The sequence below is a fragment of the Coptis chinensis genome, chromosome 4, assembly GCF_015680905.1.
Source record: "Coptis chinensis isolate HL-2020 chromosome 4, ASM1568090v1, whole genome shotgun sequence".
In the NCBI taxonomy this organism is placed as follows: domain Eukaryota; kingdom Viridiplantae; phylum Streptophyta; class Magnoliopsida; order Ranunculales; family Ranunculaceae; genus Coptis; species Coptis chinensis.
In genome coordinates, this window is record NC_141459.1 from 27,925,520 (window position 1) to 27,933,975 (window position 8,456).

Below are 8,456 nucleotides of genomic sequence, written 5' to 3' on the forward strand. Positions count from 1 at the left end.
AACCCGAGAAATGCACATTCGGGTATCTTCGGGAAGTTCTTGGGTTATATAGTCACGTATCGTGGAATAGAGGCCAATCCCGAGCAGATCAGATCCCTAGTGGAGATGCCGTCCCCTCAGAATGTAAAAGAAGTGCAACGGTTGGCAGGAATAGTCGCTGCATTGAACAGATTTATTTCTAAATCATCGGACAAATGCAGACCGTTGTATCGCTTGCTGAGAAAAACGCCAGATTTTCGATGGACCACTGAGTGTGAGGAAGCTTTCCAGGAGTTGAAGGTTTATTTAGGGAAAGCCCCTTTGCTATCACGGCCAGAGGAAGGAGAGATATTGTATCTCTATTTGGGGGTTTCAGAGTACGCGATAAGTTCAGTTCTTGTGCGTATTGTAGAGAAGATAGAGAAACCAGTTTATTTTCAGAGTAAAACCATGCTAGCCGTGGAGACGCGATACAGTAGAATTGAGAAGTATGTTTTAGTGTTGATGTTCTCTGCATTAAAGTTGAAGCCCTATTTCGATGCACACTCAGTGGTAGTGATAACAAATTTGCCACTCAAGCAAGCGTTGAAGGAAGAAAAGTCAGGGAGAATGCTAAAATGGGCGGTGATGCTTAGTTGTTACGAAATCAAATATCAGGTTAGAACAGCGGAAAAAGCGCAAGCCATGGCGGATTTCCTAGTAGAATTTCCAAATGAGGATCCCACTTGGGGAGAGGAAATGGTTATGGATCGGGAGGGAAGAATTTGGTCGCGGATCCCTTGGACCCTTGGGATACGCGCAATGGTTGGAGATTGTTCGCGGACGGATCAGCTACAGACACCGGAAATGGGATTGGCGTGGTTTTGGTGACTCCTGACAACACAAGGTTGGAGTTATCAATGAAACTAGGATTTGCGGCTTCTAATAATGAGTCAGAATACGAAGCAGTGATAGCAGGTTTGAATATGGCACAGGATCTGGGAGTAAGTGAGTTATCGGTGTTCTCGGACTCTAACTTGGTTATTTGTCAGATGAATGGGGGTTTTGTGGCGCGGTGTCCTAGGATGGCATGATATTTAGAGGTTCTACGACAAAAAGCCAGTAAGTTCAAAAGGATTCAATTTGCTCATTTGGGCCGTGGTGAGAACAGACATGCTGACGCGTTAGCATTTGTTGCCGCGGTGCTTCCAGGAACAGAGGGTCGTGCTATTGAAGTAAGAGTTTTGAGCAGGCCTAGTACATCAGAAACTGAGAGTGTGTGTCTCACAATTGAAAAGGAGATAGGATGGATGACGCCCATTAAAACTTTTCTTATGGGAGCAGAGATAGAAAATACCAAGGAGAGACGCCAGATGGAGCAGGTTAGCCAAAGATATGTTTTGTTAGATGGGGATTTGTACAAAAAGAGTTTCAGCGGACCACTACTAAGATGCATAGGGCCACAGCAGGTGCAAGAAGTGTTGGCCGAGGTACATGAAGGTGATTGTGGAAGTCACTCAGCGGGTCGAACCACGACCCATAGATTGATATCGCAGGGATATTTTTGGCCTCATATGAAGAAGGATGCAACAGAGTATGCAACAACTTGTGAGAAATGCCAAAGGTTTGCACAACTAATCCATTCCCCGGCAGAGCCACTTAATAATGTGTTTAGTCCGTGGCCGTTCGCCATGTGGGCACTCGACATAGTGGGGCCTTTGCCCACGGCCAGCGGCAAGAGAAGATTTATGTTGGCCGCCACTGATTATTTCACCAAGTGGGTAGAGGGAGTGGCACTACAGCAAGTCAAAGAAGAGAATGTGAAGAAGTTCCTCTGGGAGAACATAATATGCAGATTCGGTTTACCCCATACAATCATTGCAGATAATGGAACACAATTTACTGGGGGAAAGGTATGTCAATTTCTTCAAGCCTACAAAGTAAAACAGAAGTTCTCGACGCCATATAATCCGGAGGGGAATGGTCAAGCCGAGGCATCAAACAAAATCATCATGGACAATTTAAAGAAAAAATTGGAAGACCGAAAAGGAGCGTGGGCTGATGAATTGAATCATGTTTTATGGGCTTATCGTACTACACCGCGGACTTCGACGAATGAATCACCATTCGCAATGGCATATGGACTAGAGGCTGTCATACCGGTGGAAATGATAGAGAAAACGACAAGAACTAGGGCCGTGGAAAGGGGTCTTAATGAAAATATATTAGCCACTGAGTTGGATATAATGGAGGAAAAAAGAGATATGGCTTCGATAATGAATCGAGGAATATCATAGACGGTTCACTGGCCAAAGATGATAAACGAGTAAAGCCGCGGGAATTCATGGTTGGGGACTTGGTGCTGCGAAGGGTTACTCCAGCCACTAAAAAGGAAAATGACGGCAAACTGGGACCCAACTGGGAAGGACCGTATGTCGTGACAGCAAAGGGAAATTCGGGTACTTACAAAATAGAGACTCCGGGAGGGGTAACGGTGGAGAAACAATGGAATATAAGAATGCTGAAAAAATTCCATGAGAGGAGCAGTGTGTAGCTTTTAATGAAACAAGCATCTTTTGTGTAATGTATAATGTTATGTGCGGAATTCTAAGTCAATGAAACAAATATTACATTCCAGACTCAATAGCATGCATAGAAATTAATCAGAGACAGCGTGTAAGGGATGAACCCTTCGCGGACAACATGTCCGATCAAACTAGGCGCAAAATGAGCTGCCCCTATCAGGCTTCACAGCCGTTCAAAGACAAAGACATGGGGGCGAGCCCTTCATGACTACACGTCGTCCGAATCCAACCGGGGCAACCGAAGGCTGCCCCTATATAAGGCTTCACAGCCGTTGGAAGAGAGCGGGGGACGAATATCGCGACTACTATTCGTCCAAAAACAATCTGGGCAAAATGAGCTGCCCCTCTCCGGGCTTCCCACAACCGCTCAAAGACAGCGGGGACGAGCCGCTTCGCGGACTTCACGTCCGAATCAAAATAGGGGCAAAATGAGCTACCTCCCGATCAGCTTCACCCCGTTCAAAAGACAGCGGGGGACGAGCCCTTCGCGGACTACACGTCCGAATCCAACCGGGGCAAACGAGCTGCCCCTATAAAGGCTTCACAGCCCGTTGGAAGAGAGCGGGGACGAGCCGCTTCGCGGACTATTAAGTCCGGGGGCAAACCGGGGCAACCCGACTAGCTTCAAAGCGTCCAAAGCGAGCCGGGGACGAGCCCTTCAAATACGGACTATAAGTCCTAATCAAAGACCAAGGGGGCAACCCGACTAGCTTCACAGCTATGCAAAGCGAAGCGGGGGAAAAGATCCTTCGCGGACTCTTTGTCCGAATCGAATCAAAGGGGCAACCCTAGCTTCATACTTGCATAAAACCTATACACATAGTAAAGTAAAGGCAGGAAGAGAGCCCTTCACTAACAAGAAGGCGTCCAAATAACAAGGGACAATCATAGCTAAGGTCCAAATAAACGGAGTTTGGAGATGCAAATGAAAAGGATTAAGTCAAAGTAACATTTTGATCAATGGCTCCATGCATAACGAAGTTAAAATACGGTGTAATTAAAACACAACGACTAGTGAATTACATTGCAAAAGGAGCACAAAAGTACTAGCTACAAAAGCCATTGTTTCACAAACACAAAGATAATTGTTTGACTGTTACAAAACCAAGGCCATCTACAAAGAAAGTAAGCCGACATGTGTTACTACTGAGGTACAGTAGTCGGTTCTTCAGGAGAAGTATTTTCATCTTCACCGACCGATCTTTGGCATCTTCATTCGCTTTATCTTGGAGAAGGGACCCGCTACCCGGTGATGGGAGTCGTGACACCAGTGGTCGGCGTCTCAACGGCTTCAGACTGCACAGTTGGTTCTTCAAGGGATGATGTCCCTACAACAAGAGGAGGCGGTGGAAGCAATCGGCCGGTAGCGCTAAGCTGATCAAGTTGTTGTTGCAGTTCGCGTGCGATCTTTTTCGTAGCAAGAGCCCGAAATAGATCCTCGGCCTCTTGGACAGCCTTATCCACAGCAGCTTGAGTGGCAAGCCTCTCCGTCTCTCGGAGGCTGTCCATTTTTGAATTGACACTCGCTACGTAATCGCGGTGTCTATCCTCAGCTACCTGGAGCTCCCTATGAAGCTTGACTGCCTTGATCCGGTTCGCGTCCGCCTCCTTCTCCAACTTGGCGATCGGGCTTCCAAATTGTCGTAGCGTATCTCTGCTTCGCCCATCCAAATTCTCCACGGTCTTTGGTCGGCCACGCGACGTGAAGCCGATGTCTGGACTCAAACCGCAGACATATGGGGTATGAGATTAGCACAAAGAATGGAAAGATACCATAGACAATTGGTAAGCCACTAACCACTAGCCCAAGACATACCTTTTCCCATCCAGTGTAAATGGAGGCCCTGTGGGAAGCGACGGTACCAGCATCTCCATAAGCTTGATCCCGCGGCAGGTGAGAGCTGAAAAATAAAGATGCAGAAACGGCTGGGTTTTCCAAAGCCGATGTCTCGTAGTCACATCGCGGTCCCTAGCTTTGAACTTGGGATGCCACACCTCGACAGCCCGCCCGAGAGGTTAAAGGACCGCGAAGAAGAATCTCGTCTAAAGCGGCGGAAGATCATCACGGCATCATGGAGGTTCACCGAGGCCGATGGTTGGGGAGGAACAAATGGCAGAAGTTTTAGCTCTTTTGGTGGGAGGGCTCTTATTTGACACGTCAACAGGAGCATCCCCATCAGAGTCGCTGTCCCAAAGCTTGTATTTGTTCACATCCATGGCATGGCCGCGTAAGGGGAGCGGTATTAGCAAAGAAAATCATCCTCCCACTCAGCCACACGAGAGTAGGAAGGGGGAGGGGTTTCCGCGGTAGTAGTCTTGTTTTTAGTAGCCGCGGCACGTTGAGCAACATCTCTAGAATGAGAGATTTTTTTGGTATAGTTGAAAGACTTGTAAGACGAACGTTTTCTTTTTTGAGGAGGGGATGGTTTGGGCTTTCTTTCTTTGGGGGGCGGCAGACGATAGAGGGGGCCTTGGTATTTGCCAATGTTCTTTAGAGAGGGGTCAAGTAACAGAGGAGTGGCTTTTTCCGGATCAATGCCAAGGACTTCACACTGTGAACTCCCGAGTTCGTGGAGAGATTGGAAAATTTCTGAATAAACACCGTTGTATATTTGGGATCGCGAATCTGGTCTCCAACCTACATCACCAAGAACAAAGACAAATTAGTGACAGGTGAGAGATAAATACCGCGACTCCTAACGGCTTACTTACCACTTGTTAGGAAATGGAGATGCCTCAGAGAAACTTCAGGAGGGAGGTCCGCGGATAAAAAATTACCGGACACATACAACGGGTACTGATGCCACACCTTGTCAGAAGTGGTAATGTGAAGAAGGAAAGACTTCTTTTGAGGACGAGTGCAAAAGGATTGATATCCCACACCCCCCAGTTTAGTGCTTTTCTTTATATAGAAGTGGGCGAGGATATCGCGGAGTTGTATCTTGGGGGAGTGAGTCTCATTGTAGTGGTTGGCGGCATACATAACACGCCAGAAGTTACCTATGCCCTGACACGGAGGAATGTTGAAATGGTTACAGACCTCGACGTCAAGGGGAGTCAAAGGGAAACGTAAGCCGGCTGCTATCTGTCCTACAGTAGCTACTAGATAACCAGGGCGCGGCGATACTAAGTGAGGAAAGTGGGTGACGCCAGACACATGTTCGAGAATAATGTCACCAGGAATGCCGTAAGCGGCCTTAATGGCATCTAGATTGGGTCTGCGGTAATAGGACGGCTGTGATGGCAGAGAAGGTGTCCTACCTGAAGTAGATGGAACAGCGGTGGGATCGGTAGAGTTTGAAGCCGGGGATTCAGATCTGTCCGCGGATTGATGACTAGATCTAGGGGAAGAGGATCCAGATTTATCTGATGTGGTGGCGGAGGATTGGGTGGAGGAGATGACCTTATATTCCGATGAAGGCATAATGGAAACAGTGCAAGGAGAGAAATTCAGAAAAAGCTAGATGCGAAATCTAGGAAAAGAAGATAATGAGGAAGCAACCCCCAAAATAAACAATGAATGCACAAAAACGAGAGGAAAGGAAAACGAAAACGCTTAAGACAAACCCTCAGTAGCAAAGAGGGCCAAAGCAATGGAGGGCGAACCAAAACGCGTGCGGTCGTCGCCAAGAGAGTGACGACAGGAAAAGGGGCAGAGGTTGAAGAAGGTGAAGTTGAAAAGAAAATGGTGAGGGTTTACTGTTTTGAGGGTTGTGAGAGAGGAGAGAGATTTAAGCGGGATTTGAGGGGGCAGGGACAAAAGGGTAACTGACCGACAGAGAACCAAAGGTTTAAGGACGTGTGTCATCTCGATTTTCGGCGGGGATATATGAGGCGTCGTCGCCCGTATTTCACCGTGTATTTCCGGTGGCAAGATCTGAGAGGAAGCACGTGGAACACGTGCTGGGAGAAAGAGATAAAGGGACAGAGTGGGAGGGTCAGACAAGAAGTATTCAGCAGAGGGTGTACGGAAAGAGAAAGAGTAGTTCTCGCACCCATTGCGATCGCGGACCAACAATAGGGCGAGAGGGCATCTGTATAGGGGCGATACACACGACCTAGGAGGTTAGTGGTGACAAAGGGACCGGATCGCGGTATAAGCGTGGGAAGACGGGTTGCACGCGAGGATCGGATCCAGCGGTATCCCAACCGCTCTGGCTACCGCCGCGAACTGCTATGAAACGTGGAGAGTGGGAGAGTGGCACCAGGAACCGCAAGATAACCGCTGCGGTACGTGGAAGGAGAAGAGATATAAGAAAGAGAGTGAGAACTGGAAAAAAGAGAGGAAAAGAAAAGAACGAGAGAGGAGTAAGATTAGAGGTTGTAATCACAGTCAATACAGTTCGTTTGGTAGTTATTTTTGTTATTAATTACTCCTAGGTTGCATTTTGGTATTTTTCTGATCCTCTACTTGATATATGAAAGTGATTTTGGTATTTTTTTGTGCGTCTCTGTTTGTCTGGATCATCAAGAATCCGCACCCTACGGTACCCTGATAATGAGTCGCAATGTTCCAAGATTTGATTCAAATTAAAAGCTAGTAGCTCAAGAGGTTTGTGTGCTATTGTCATCCGATTAGTACTACCTCATTAGTTTTAACATAATGTTGTATTTTTCTCATCATTATTTCGTTATGTTTTATTGATCGGGCCCGTGGACCTTCGAAAAGTAGCTTGTTGTTTCATTGATGGAGATTATATAGTCATTACTTACATAAGCCGATATGACAAGAATAACACCACGAAATTTAAACATTGTGCGACTCTGAAGAAGAAATTTTGCTGCTAGTCTTCCCCTTATTTGGCCTCGAGCACCCTCCTATTTTGTTGTTTTGCGTGTGACTTTCGGGTTTGCTAGAATCGATCTTTGTTACAAGTAGTGGAAAATCACAAGGCCTCGCAGCGGTTCAACAGTTCTGGCAGCTCTGTCGGCAAAGCAGCTGATTCAAAGCCGATTCGATAATAAACAACCCACGAAACAAGGATGGAAAAAAAATCCTAACATTCGAAATGAGAAGGGAAAATATATATTTGAGAATTCAAACCCGGGTGAAGTAAACCAAACAAACAAGCCAAAGAAAGGAAGCCCCGAATCCAAAGCGCAATTTTTTTTTTAGCCATTTTATCATTTTTTTTTCTTTCCTTTTTTTGGAGAAGAAAAACCGGAAGAAGAGTTCTCACGGGGCTTGTTTTGCTTGTGTTTTTTTTTCGACATTTATAACATGAGTTGGGTATTGACATTCGACAAATTCCAAAACTGGGATTGGAAGTGGGCCTCGAGGTCAAGCAATTTTGTGATGCTAATGTCACCGATAGCAAACAATTAATACTCAAGTATATCGAAGCTCACTTCATTTGAAATGCATTTCTCGGGTTCGAACTAGTACTAGTAACCGCTTAGATGGGCTATTCAGAATTTCAGATGATAGAAACAAGTTGAGTTAGTACATACCAAAAATATAAAGATTTTAAAATAGTAAACAAAAATTAATCGAACACTAGTGAGAAGAAGAAACAAGTAATGCGTGCAATTGTTCTTTCCATTATTGATAGGTCATCAAAATCTATTACAACTTGATAGGTCATTAAAGTTACAAGGGATCGCACCCTTTACATTTTTGTCGAATCGCCGCAAGTTCAGCCAGTTCAACTCCCTTTAATCAGACTCCCTTATTGTTTGTCAGAACTGCTAACATGCCAAACCATAAGCCTTTAAAGTCAAAATCGGCAAAGAAGCCAAGACCACAGCAACTGGCATTCCAACAAGATAAAATGACCAGTGATCACACTCCAGTATTGCCCTTCAAGCAGTTAAGTTGACTAGATTATGTCTAGGCCCATACATATACGCCATACTCCACCAAGGAAGACCCATACAAAAAAACACATCTGGAAAGAAGTTTAAAGAAAAGTA